The sequence below is a fragment of the Drosophila montana genome, unplaced genomic scaffold (genome assembly GCF_035044405.1).
Source record: "Drosophila montana isolate Dmon_TW-CO22-7 unplaced genomic scaffold, ASM3504440v1 contig_753_1, whole genome shotgun sequence".
In the NCBI taxonomy this organism is placed as follows: domain Eukaryota; kingdom Metazoa; phylum Arthropoda; class Insecta; order Diptera; family Drosophilidae; genus Drosophila; species Drosophila montana.
Window position 1 is genome coordinate 39,304 of NW_026999053.1, and position 14,286 is coordinate 53,589.

At 35.0% G+C, this 14,286-nt stretch overlaps 1 protein-coding gene across 1 annotated transcript in view; it reads right to left on the reverse strand.

The window, feature by feature from the left end:
- LOC135439652 (carbonic anhydrase-related protein 10-like) overlaps positions 1 to 14,286 on the reverse strand; it is a gene marked incomplete at its 3' end in the record, with an annotated part of 122,499 nt that overhangs the window by 25,739 nt on the left and 82,474 nt on the right. The gene's annotated exons all lie outside the window — the stretch shown is intronic.

Sequence of the window (14,286 nt, forward strand, 5' to 3'; positions counted from 1 at the left end):
CCTCCTAGTCCCCGCGCAGATCGAGTTTGTTTCCGATATTCGATAACTTGCCCCGATTCCAAGTAATCGATAAAAATCGATATCGAAATCCTGTTTTTAAGCGGTTTTGGTAAATAAAAAGAGCTAGAGTCACCAAATTTGACATGTAGCTTCTAGAATAGTATATATATACCAAGTATCTTTCATTTTATAGCTATCGCCACCTCCCCGCTACCACCAAAAAGCCATAAATCATGTAAGTAAACCAACTTGTATTGCCTATCTAATTAAGCCACAATATAAATGCAATTGTCATTTTGAGAATACACGAATATGTTATAGTACAATAAGATCTACTACTGAAAATTTCATCAAGATCGGTTAAGAAACACGAAAGAAAATGTGTTCTGGCCTGCAAACACGTGCAGCAGTAAGCGCAAATTCCAAGAATTTCTGTATACATGTACACACACACATTCATGCGCGTCTGCTTTGAATTCTATCGACATCAATGCAACAGAGATTGTATTGTTTTCTGTGCTGCTATTTTAGTTCGCTTTTTCTCATTCAAACTTAATTATTGTTTTGGCTATTGAGTAGAGGGCGGCGGAAAGTAGCGCGGTCAGTTACGAGTTCGAACCTTGCCGAGGAAACTATTTTTTTTTTTATTTTTGCTGTTGTGGTTGTTGCGTAGAGGCGGCAGCAAGTAATGCGGTCAGTTGCGAGCTCAAACCTTACCAAGGAAACTTTTTTTTTAATTTATCTTTATTACTACTAAATCAAACGAGCGCGTACCGCGAGCTGCATTTGGTGTTGGAAGAAGAGGGTTCAGGGTATCCCCTAGTCGGGGGCTCCCGACTAGAACCTCTTACTTGTTTTAGCTCATGATGTGACATATCATTCCTTAAAATTCATTTCAGTGGATGATATAAAAGAAGTCATACCTAACGTCGGGTAAATATATACTCATGAAAAATAAATATTTTCTTTTATCAGTTAGTTATCTGTTCTTTGGCTATAGAATCGTCGGATTATATTATAACTTGCCTTATAACCAAACAGCTGGTATTAAGGGAAAAAAAAGGGAAAAACAAAATTTTCAGACGCGCAGGAAAGTTTTATTCTGCGGTTAATAGCGATAAGCAATTATTATCATAAAGTGAATCAATTAATTGATTAAAACTATTGTAATGCTAGTACACTTCAACCTTTAATATTAGTTGAAGGCTCATATACCTATGGTTTAAAATCAAATTTTGTATACTTTGATAAAAATAATGTAATAATTAGATTCATTTATTCAGTGTTTGAATAGAAGCTTTAAAATATTTATTTCTCTTAATTTGAAGTATGCAAGAGCGTCACAATTTCCAAGGCATCTTATTAAAAAAATTTTCTTTGAAATTGATGCTGTCTATTACACAAAATCTTTTAATTTGACAGCTTTAATTACCTTTATAAAAAATTATATATAAAAAAAAATTTCAAGGAACAATATGTTATGTTTCAAATGTAAAAAAAACCTGAACAATGAAGAATTTTTGATTCAACATTTTAAATATGACCATGCAATGGAGCCTACAAAAAATGATCAGGTACAATGTATAATTAATAGCTGCAATCAATTATTTATTAATTTTTCGACATTTAAAAAACATGTGTACAGATTACATTCAAATTCTATCAAAGTCCAAGGACCAAAGACACATACCAAAGAAAATGTAAAATGTTTAAGTTTCGAAGTATATGTAACAGAAAAATGGCAAACACAGGATAAATCAAACTCATAATATAATTATGAAATGTGAGAGAACGTTGGCGTTTGCCTGCCCGATTCGCTCTGTGAGAGAATAGGAGGGGAGCGAATCCAGTGCCCTAAGCGATGCTATTGGCCTTCAAACAGGCCGTTGATTGACATATGCAGCTGTGCCATTGAGTAATAAAGAGACAGAGGGGGCTTTTGGATCAAAAGCTCTTTTTCGAAACACTTCAGGAGCGATAGCGAGGTTGCAAACACAATTGAGTATAACTCAATGACAAATTGCAAGCACAACACTCAGCTGTCTATAGCTACTTCTGCCGTTGCCCAAAAATCAAAGACAACTTCAGAACATTTCCCATATGAACCAACAACAACCATAATCAAAACGAACGACTCGACAATGAAAAAAGCACACCACAAATTCTGTCTCTGCTATCCCTTTTTGGTTTGAAGCTACAGCCTATGATCTAAGCTTCTACACTCTTCTAACTCATTGTTGTTGTTTCTAAGCACTGCTATGCCTTTAATTCGCAAAGTTATGTCTTCTTTTTCTCCACTCGCTTTCAACTTGCAAGCAGCCCGGCAGATTTTATAATTTTTCACTTTTCGATCAGCAAGGCACCCTTTCTCAAAACAGGGTATTTTAACTATTCATAAGTTCTGTAACTAAATACCACTAACCTTCTCATATAAACATTTTTATCTAATCTCTGAGAAATATATAATACCGTATTTAGTGTGCAACTATTAGTGCAATCAATAATAATTGTTTTCCTTACACATTCTATACCATTTCTATAAATAAGGGTATCAATGCCTCGACGCGCCAAATAGTTGAAGGCATGTGTGTCTCATCTCACACACATTGGCAAAAAATATGCATGTATGTATGTGTTTTCCAAGCCAAGGGAAGTATATGAATTTGAGAAGATTGCAACATTCTGTTGCGCATGTGACGTCACATGCTAGGGCTTTTTGTATGCGACCGTTGCGTACAATAAAGTAATACATTATTAAATACATGCATTTTTATAGAAGACCCTATTAATATATTACTTTAATGTCCGTAATAAAGATAGAAATATATTCTAAGCATCGCAAGAAATAAAATTCTTTAAAACGTGACGTAACAGTATATGATGTTGACGCGCCGTGTGCGTAACCCTTCGATTTGGATGGCATGGCCTGCTGGCATTTAAATTCCTACCTACTTGCGCCAAGACTCGGCTCTGCAGCAACAACATTAGAAACCAAATCGTGTTGTTGTTGTTTCTACGCGCCGCCTTGTTGGAACGACAGAGAAACCAGCAACAAACACAATGGCATTATTTGTCCCTTTTCTTTGCACTGAGTTTCCTATGTCCTCATCATCGCGCAGAAACTTTTGAAGATCAAGACGGACGACGAAAAAAACAAATGGGTTTTCGTTCGCACTGTTGTTGTTTTGCGAGTGATTTGTTGTTGCTTTCTATAGTAAATGAGCTTTATTTTTGAGTTGGATTTTGCGTTTGCGGACCAACCCGATCTACCTCTCGGGATTTTTAAAACAGTAAAAAAAGCTCGGAGTGAGCCTTCAGCTCTGTCTCTTTATTAGTCAATGCAGCTGTGCATATAGGCAGCAACGGTGACCACTATTTTGAATTTATTGGTGTGCTAACATTCGTGTGCTCTCAAATAAACCGAAAAAAACGAAACAGATTCGGTTTCGCTCTCCATCGAACACTTTATTTTGTTGCGCTTGTGTACTCTGTTCGTGCTTTTGCTTGAGCAATGCCGCTGTTAGGTCTAACAGTAAGATCTTAACAGAACACATTCGGTGGGTCGCACAGAAAATGTGTGTTGTTAAGATCTTACTGTTAGAAAATGTAAAATGTTTAAGTTTCGAAGTATATGTAACAGAAAAATGGCAAACACAGGATAAATCAAACTCATAATATAATTATTTAATCTCTATATATAAAACTGTTTGTCCTGACTGACTGACTGACTGACTGACTGACTGACTGACTGACTGACTGACTGATTGGTGATCATCGCACAGCCCAAACCGTAAGAGCTAGGAAGCTGAAATTTTCACTGTAGCTACCTTATGTGATGTAGGTGCACGTTAAGACGGGGTTTCGGGAAATTCCACCCGCAAGTGTGGCAAAATCGCGAAAAACGTTTGTATGTAACTTTTTTGTTTACCATCGGATTGGCCTCAAACTTATTTTCAAAGATCTTTGCTCAAATTCATTTGAGGGGTGTTTCACACTTTTCGAAAAATACGTTCCTCCTTGGTGGAAATGGAGGTCAAAGATTTGGTGGGTGACGTTTCGCGGTCAAATTCATTTCCAGAGATCTATAAGAAAAATCATTTGAGACGTGTTTCACACTTTTCGCAGAATTCAAACTTCTTCGGGGGGAATGCGATTTAAAGATTTTTTGGGCGAAGTTTTAAGTTGTGTCCGATTTGCTTCAAACTTATTTTCAAAGCTCTACATAAGAACTTAATAAATACGTATTTCAGCGATTTGGGAAATTCCACCCGCAACAGTGGTAAATTGGCGGAAAACGGTTGTATGAAAGTTTTCTGTTTACCATCCGATCGGCCCCAAACTTATTTTCAAAGATCTTTGTTCAAATTCATTTAAGGGGTGTTTCACACTTTTCGAAAAATACGTTCCTCCTTGGTGGAAATGGAGGTCAAAGATTTGGTGGGTGACGTTTCGCGCTCAAATTCATTTCCAGAGATCTATAAAAAAAATCAGTTAATACGTGTTTCACACTTTTCGCAAAATTCAAACTTCTTCGGGGGGAATGCGATTTAAAGATTTTTTGGGCGAAGTTCTAAGTTGTGTCCGATTTGCTTCAAACTTATTTTCAAAGCTCTCCATAGAACTTAATGAACACGTATTTCAGCGATTTGGGAAATTCCACCCGCAACAGTGGTAAATTGGCGGAAAACGGTTGTATGAAAGTTTTTTGTTTACCATCCGATCGGCCTCAAACTTATTTTCAAAGATCTTTGTTCAAATTTATTTGAGGGGTGTTTCACACTTTTCGAAAAATCCGTTCCTCCTTGGTGGAAATGGAGGTCAAAGATTTGGTGGGTGACGTTTCGCGCTCAAATTCATTTCCAAAGATCTATAAGAAAAATCATTTGAGACGTGTTTCACACTTTTCGCAGAATCCAAACTTTCTCGGGTGGAATGCGACTCAAAGATTTTTTGTGCGAAGTTTTAAGTTGTGTCCGATTTGCTTCGAGCTTATTTTCAAAGCTCTCCATAAGAACTTAATGAATACGTATATCAGCGAATTGGGAAATTCCACCCGCAACAGTAGTAAATTGGCGGAAAACGGTTGTATGAAAGTTTTTTTTTTACCAACCGATCGGCCCCAAATTCATTTTTAAAGATCTATGTTCAAATTCATTTGAGGGGTGCTTCACTCTTTTTGAAAAATCCATCCCTCCTTGGTGCAAATGGGGGTCGAAGATTTGGTGGATGACGTTTTGTGTTCAAATTTATTTCCAAAGATCTATAAGAAACATCATTTGAGACGTGTTTCACATTTTTCGAAAAAACCTAACCCCCTTCGGTGGAAAATGCATTTCAAAGTTTTTTTTTGTGAATTTTAAGTTTGTTTGATTCCCGTCCGATCAGTTTCAAAATCATTTTCAAAGCTTTTAGAAAACATTAATTTTATAACATACGTGCCACGGGCAAGGCCGGGTTATACCCGCTAGTAACATATAAAACTATTAGCAATTATTTTATTTATTAATATGTAAGGCAATAATTATAATATTTAATTTTAAATGAAGATTATCAATCATCATGCGTACAAATTTTAATAAAATATAATGCATTTACATTTAACTATGAAACTTTTTTATTTAAATTAAATTTGAATTTAATATGAACTGTATTCATGTTTAATATTTTTCCACTTCAATATTAATATTTGGAAAGATAAAATTAAATATGATACACATTAATTTAAATATGTTCATATTAAATATTAATATTAAATTTTAATATGGCACTATTTAGGTTTAATAAAACACCTCTTGTCCGAAAACCATAGGCAAAAATTTTTAAATCTAAGTGTAAATAATACAATTTACAATGATATTTCATTGTGTGCAGATATGTAAGAATAGTGAAGATTGTAAATGACGAGTTTAATGAATATATCTTTGAAAACTAAATATTTTCACATCCAAAAACCCACCATTTGACCGATTCTTTTTATAGAGCTATGTATTAAAGTAGTGCGATTTTGATAAGATTGTCAGATTTAAATAGAAGATTCCGGAATTGGTAAAGATATCTTGAGAAGCAAATAAATTGTTAATATAAGAACTTAAATTTCGACTGATCGTTCCTAAATATTTATTTCTCTTAATTTGAAGTATGCAAGGGCGTCACAATTTCCAAGGCTTTTTATTAAAAAATTTTTCTTTGAAATTGATACTGTCTATTACACAAAATCTTCTAATTTGACAGCTTTAATTACCTTTATGATAAATCAAATATAAAAAAAAAAATTCAAGGAACAATATGTTATGTTTCAAATGTAAAAAAAAACCTGAACAATGAAGAATTTTTGATTCAACATTTTAAATATGACCATGCAATGGAGCCTACAAAAAATGACCAGAGCTCTATAAGAGCTAGAGACTTGCAATTTTAGCTGTAGGTCCTCCTAGTCCCCGCGCAGGTCGAGTTTGTTTCCGATATTCGATAACTTGCCCCGTTTCCAAGTAATCGATAAAAAGCGATATCGAAATCCTGTTTTCTGAGCAATTTCGTCAAATAATATGAGCTAGAGTCACCAAACTTGACATGTAGCTTCAAGAATAGTATATATATATCAAGTATCTTTCATTTTATACCAATTGCCTGTTGGAAAAAGAGGGTTCAGGGTATCCCCTAGTCGGGAGCTCCCCACTAGAACCTCTTATTTTTTTTTGTATATTATAAGAGCTATAGTCACCAAACTAGACATGTAGCTTCGAAAATAGTATATATATATCGTGTATCTTTCATTTTATAGCTATCCCCACCTCCCCGCTACAACCACATAGCTATAAATCAAGTAAATAAACCAATTTATGCTACCCATATATATTAGCCATAATTTAAATGGAATTGACATTTTACTAATAAGCGAATATTCTTTAGTACAATAAGATGTACAAAATGTCATCAAGATCGGTTAAGAAACATAGAAGTTATTAAATAAAGCATGTTATTGCTGGCCTGGAGTTTGGGGCAGCAAGTGCAAATTCCAAGAATTTCTGTACAAATGTACACACACACATTCATGCGCGTCGGCTTTGAATTCTATCAACAGCATTGCAATTGCGATTGAATTGTTTTCTGTGCTGCTGTTTGAATTCGTTTGTTTTCTCAATTAAACTAAATTATTGGTGTGGCTGTTGAGAAGAAGCGGCAGCAAGCAATGTGGTCAGTTGCGAGTTCGCACCCTGCCAAAGGAACTTTTTGTTTTCAATTTATTTTATCTTTATTACTACCTAAGCAGTCAAGCGCGTAGTGCGGGCTGAATTTGGGATTAGAGTAAGAGGGTTCAGGGTATCCCCTAGTCGGGAGCTCCCGACTAGAACGTTTTACTTGTTACATTTATTATAGTTTGGAATAGATGATGAAACAATAAGCTCCATGCCATCAAATGTTTCAAATGGCTAGACTCAACGCAAGAAGTTAATTATCATGGACGAATGGTCTTAAACAAGGTAAGAAATCTATTTTCACTATTTCAACGTAAATTTAAAGAAATCGTACGTTATCTTTTTTTCAGAATTTTTGATATTGAGGTATAACTTGTGAACAACTAATCTCTATATATAAAACTGTTTGTCCTGACTGACTGACTGACTGACTGATTGGTGATCAACGCACAGCCCAAACCGTAAGAGCTAGGAAGCTGAAATTTTCACTGTAGTTACCTTATGTGATGTAGGTGCACGTTAAGACGGGGTTTCGGGAAATTCCACCCGCAAGTGTGGAAAAATCGCGAAAAACGTTTGTATGTAACTTTTTTGTTTACCATCCGATCTGCCTCAAATTTATTTTCAAAGGTCTTTGTTCAAATTCATTTGAGGGGTGTTTCGCACTTTTTGGAAAATGCATCCCTCCTTGGTGGAAATGGGGGTCAACAATTTGGTGGGTGACGTTTCGCCCTCAAATTTATTTCCAAGTATCTATATGAAAATTCATTTGAGACGTGTTTTTCACTTTTCGCATCTTCGGGGGGAATGCGATTTAAAGATTTTTTGGGCGAAGTTTTAAGTTGTGTCCGATTTGCTTCAAACTTATTTTCAAAACTCTACATAAGAACTTAATAAATACGTATTTCAGCGATTTGGGAAATTCCACCCGCGACAGTGGTAAATTGGCGGAAAACGGTTGTATAAAAGTTTTTTGTTTACCATCCGATCGGCCCCAAACTCATTTTCAAAGATCTATGTTCAAATTCATTTGAGGGGTGTTTCACACTTTTTGAAAAATCCATCCCTCCTTGGTGCAAATGGGGGTCGAAGATTTGGTGGATGACGTATTGTGCTCAAATTTATTTCCAAAGATCTATAAGAAAAATCATTTGAGACGTGTTTCACATTTTCGCAAAATCTAAACTCCTTCGGTGGAAAATGCATTTCAAAGTTTTTTTTGTGAATTTAAAGTTTATGGGAATCCCGTCCGATCAGTTTCAAAGCTTTTTGAAAACATTGATTTTATAAGATACGTGCCACGGGCAAGGCCGGGTTATACCCGCTAGTAATAAATAAAAATAACAAGCATCCTTGATATCCTTGCGTTCATACATACGAACAGACGGACGGACAAACAGACAGATTGATGCTGATCAAGAATATATATACTTTATGGGGTCGGAGATGCTTCCTTCTGCCTGTTACATACATACATTTGCACAAATACAATATACCCTGATTACCAATTTTTAATGTGTTCAGGGTATAAAAATTAAGTATATTTTGGTTTTAATTTAATTATGGGAGTTCTTGGTTCCAGACTGATTTGGGCTTGTTTCAAGAATAAATTAATCTGCTACCAAGGTTAAGGTATACTTGAAATATGATCAGAAAATCTTGTTTAAAGACTAAATTGGTATTAATTAAAGACCAAAATATGATTAATTCAAGTATTTTAGGTCATAAATTTAGTATGATTTATGTTTGTTAGCCCTTGAATCAAGATTTATATAAACTTATTTCAAGCTCAAACTGGGGTTGTATTAAGGACATATTGGTCTTATATTAAGAATCATTAAAACTTTATTCAATACTATTCCGTTCTTGAATTCAGCGTTCAAAGGCTTAAAAACGTAACAAACAAAGCTTGATTTAAGTATTTTCGTACTTAAAAATTAATACTTGAATTAAGAATTTCCTACTTGACTCATTACTGGTCTTACCGTACTTTTATGACCGGGTTTACTTGATTCAAGTACGAAATTCTTGATTTTTTCCGTCTCTGTATAAACAACTCAGCGATCAAGATAGAGAACGAAAAAAATAGGGTTTCATGCGCACTATTATATTTATTACTCAATGAGCAAAGCTTATGGCTCTCTAGCTTTCTTGGTCTCTGCGCAAGTGATCGAGTTAATGACGCAAACAAAAACGGAGTTGACGGAGGACCTGATTCACAGATAATGAGTGACAACCAATTTTTATTTAAGCTGTCTCATCTAAATGTTGTATAATTAGTGAAATTGGCATTTATTGTATGGCGTTACTCATCTTATTGTTTATATTATTTTTGACACAGGGCAGAATACAACAAAATCGCAATTACAACGCTACTTTAAGAGTTTTTTTTTTAAATCCGTGCATGAGTGTATGTATGTATGTTATGTGTGTAGATGTATTCACAAATTGTTTTATTTAATAACTTCTGAGTTTTGTAACTGTTATTGATGCAATTTTCGACAGTAGATTTTATTGTGGATTAAATTTGCTTCTCTGAAATGACTGTATAGGAATCTGGCAAAAAATTATTAATGCGTAAGCGATAATAACGATCAAACAGATAGGAACTTAACCAGTTTAATAGAAACGAATGAAAACCCAGCCTAGACAATTTCTTAACAAGAACGAAATGGCAGAGTTTATCGATGGTTTTAGAAAAGTCAGTAAACAATGCATCAACATGACAACTACGCTCAAAGCTCTGGATGCCAAACTTAAACGTACAAATCGCAAAACTAGTTACTAATATAGGGTCGAATACACCTTGAAGTGAAGCAACAATCCGTCTGTCTGTCAATCAGTCCCTTCAATTAGCCTCTGCCGGAAATGTGTAGCCTTCAACACTGTGTTTCTTAATAAGGAAATTTTCTGCTGTAGTTTTTATCGTGACATAAACCATTCGGATATTCTCAAAGAGACAATGCATTAAAATTGTGGCTTAAATTGGTGCGTGGTTCCAATTGATTTATTTATTTGATTTATAGGTATGTGGTGATGGCGGGTGTAAAAAATTGAAAGATACAAGATCTGCATTCTAGAAGCTACTTGTCAAATTTTGGTAATTCTAGCTCTTTACAAAAAAGAGATTACATCATGATCTTCAAATATTAACAATAGCTCATTAAAGTTGGATTGTATATCATATAGCTAATAACGAACGATCGGCCGAGTATCAAGTTTACGAATGAACAACTTTATTTTTGTCAAGATATTTGAGCATTGTCGTTACATATGAGTCAAATTTATGAACAGCGGCCCACCATATCATATAGCTTTATAAGAATCGGACGATTAATTAGATTTTGTATGGGAACATTTTGTTTTCTAATTTTTTTCTATCAAACTCAGCAACTTCAGGCTTCACTACTCTTCTCACTTAAATGCGAAGCAAAAGCTAAATGTCTACAAAGGTATTAAATCTTCAGCGTGCTAAAGATATGTTTCTAATGCAAACATTTTTGTAAAGATCTTTATTTGTGCTGTGTTTCACACTTTTCGGAAATGCCATCCCTTTTGGGGAAACTGATACTCGAAGGTTATAAATGCAAGGTATTATGTTTCGTCCAATCGGCTTCAAACTTATTTTCAAAGACCTTTTAAAGGAACTTAACGAACGCATATCTTAACGATTTAGGAAATTTTACCCGCAACTGAGCTTAATGGCGGAAAAGAGTTGCGTGAAAGGTTTTCGTTTACCATCTGACCGGCTTTAAACTCATTTTCAAATATCTTTGTTAACTATATGAAGCAAAAAACGTGGACTGGGAAAGGCCAGGAAACAGCAGTTAGTATATTCATATATATACAAAATGTTCCTAATGGAGTGGAGATGTTTTGCATGGGGCGTGTGCGCTTTTGAACATGTAATATACAAAGTTGGACGAATGATTGTTGTGTAAACTCGGGTACAGGGTATCTTCTAATGAGGTACTCACTTTTTATGAGGTTTTTAATAATTCCACCTAACAAATGTACACCAACCCTTCTATTTTGAATCTCATCATCCTCTCACGTTGCATAGCAAATGTTATGATGCATCGGCAACATAACTGCATGTCTGGTTTTACTTATATTGCACATGTGTAGCTTGGACGAGCAACGACCTGATGGTTGAGCTTCGCGCATCGCATCTCAATCGAAGGCATAGGGAAATCAACACGTTCTAGTGGTTATATCAGCAGCCTCAATCAAAAGCATCAATCATAGATATGCCACGTATACTCTTTTAGTGATTGTTGACCTCATCGCTAAACGGGATCTAGAGTAAACTGCAGTCTAGGTCCATTAAATTAGGGCTATATTAAATCAATGAGGCAATTGCCAAGTGATTTTAGCTACCATTAAAAACATTAGTGGATGAGGACGCCTTAAGGTATGCCACTCGTTCGCTTTAACATGCTTTTGACATTTGGTCAATCGTGCAAATCATCTTTATGTTTACTATTAAATCAGACGGATATATATTTTTTCCATTAATTGCGCTCTAAGCGCGTCCAAGCAAAAAGCTATAGTAGTTTGCATTTCCAATTTCCTTAGCATACCAGCGGCCAATTGCAACACCACTGCAAGTGCCAAACCGTCCCAATAGTGCCATTGGCAAACTCGGCTTTGCAGAAACACCATTTTTCTATGTATGAAATACTTATGCAAATATATTCATGCCTAAGAAATTCGTGTTTTTTCTTCGCACAGATTTAGCTGCAATTAGTTAACAATACGTGTTACAGCATCAGGGATACTGCTGCCAGCTTATACAAGGTTTGCCTATTTTGATACTCAGGGCCTTTTCACCTTATCGAGAGCTTTGATGACAATGGTACACATATAGCAACATGAAGAACCAAGTGACACCTGTCTTATATAGCTCTATAAGAAAACAAATAAAAAAGAATAGAAGACTCTGCGACTCAAAATATGCGGTAAGTGTAGTATATTTGCATTCCTATTATTTTTAAAAGTATTGTCCGATTATCGGATACTAACTCGCACTATGCTGGCATTGGGAGGACCTCCGCTCAAAATGTCAAGTCTCTAGCTTTAATAGGTTCTGAGATCGACGCATTAATACATGCCGACACACAGACGGTCATAACTAGATCGACTCGATGCTGATTAAATATATATATATATATATATATATATATATGTATATACATACCCATTTTTAATGGGCTCAGGGCATAAAAAACAAGGTAAGAACGCTTAAGACGAGAATGCTTGACTAAAAAATCCCATATACCCCCCTCAGTCAATATAAAAGTTGTATTTTTGGCACCACGGTTTGAAATCTTCAAATTACAAAATATTTAATAAAAATTTAAGGTGCATAATTGTTGTATTCAAATAAACTTAAATATCAAATATAGGGGCTCTAGCTTTAAAAATTTCTTTTTCATCTCAGTTTTAGAGAGGAATGTGGGATGTATCCAAAAAGTAAAGTATTTCTTACCTGTGTATACTATACGGGAACCTACATACCTAATTTGATGCATCTAGCTTTTATAGTTTTGAGTTAAAATCACGTCTAATAGCCTCTGCCCACTGAACACATTTCTGAAAATGTCACATTTTTGCAAGATGTGTAAAATGCGGCCTGTACGTTTCCCCATAAGAAAACACATTTCACACATTTTTAAAAATGTCACATTTTTTAAAAATGTGTAAATTCGCCCCGAACTTTTCGTGTATTTTGCGATGATTAATCGAGATTTCTATCGATGTTGTGAAAAATGTAAACATAAACCAGCTGATATTGCAACGAAGGCAAGCGGTAACTTTAAATTATAATTTTAAATTTTAATAATCCCACCGTTTTTAACATTTAATGTTGGCCAAATCTCGCAAAGAGTCAATTAAACAGAGCTCCTACTTCGGGGCCGTATTATTTGACTTTTGGAAGGAAATCTGTGCGTCGCTTATGTCAATTAAAGCAACTCGATCAGCTGTTTATTTAAAGAAACAGTACTTTTGCCACTCACATGTTACCGAAAACCGGTGGAACACCAATATGTAAAACTTGAAAATGTGACATTTTTAAGCCCAGTGGAGAAAGGCTATAAAAATCGATTTTCGATATTTCGAAACTGCCGAATCTTACGCTGAAGTTGCGCTGCATGATGTTTTGAAAAACCTACATTCAAAATGTTAATCCTTTTACTTTTGAAGTTTCCGAGGTCGATGCATTCGTATTGACTGACATGGCTAAATTAAATAAGTTGTATTATCTTTTTCAAAAATACTTACACTTTATGCAGCTTGACATGCATTCTTCTGCCTGTTGCATACATTGGCAAAAAAAAAACAATATACCTTTTTTTTATACATTTTCAAATGGTACATGGTATAAGTACCTGTCTTCGGGGTCAAACAAAATTTTAAAAAATAAAATATTCTCTACTCATCCTCTACACTATCAACATCCACACAATATATTTATTACCAATCCGAAATTGCAAACATTAAAACTGTCATGTACAATGAGATTTTATCCCGGTCTTTCATATTGGGCGGTCATAACACACCCAAAAGCCTCTTTGTTCGAGTTGCAGGCAATCAATTAACAAACTAAGTAAACTTTAGCCAAGAGACTCATAACCGCTCTCTCAACTAAGTAGTCAATGACTTAACTCATAACTGCTACTCTATACTTTTTGGGGTGGTAGATGCTTACTTCTGCTTGTTACAAACATTTGCACAAATACAATATACCCTATAAGAAGTAAGGATATCTTCGGCACGCGAAAGGTTTATTACCCATTTAGACATTTGCCTTAGAATCGTGATGCCGATTACAAAGTTGGTTGAAAATATCTTGAAAAACAGATTATTTTGCCATACAAAATCTCATTAGTAGTGCGATCTCCATAAAAAGCATAGCAAAAACAATAATTGCCGAGCTTCAATACACGAATATGCTTTTCGACTGATATGGCAGCTATATGATTCGGCCGAAACCGATATCTGTACTGCCTGCAAAGTTTTGAGACGAAAGCTTTAAAACTTAGAGACTAGATTAAGAAACTATAATTAATATTGTGCAGTACCGCCC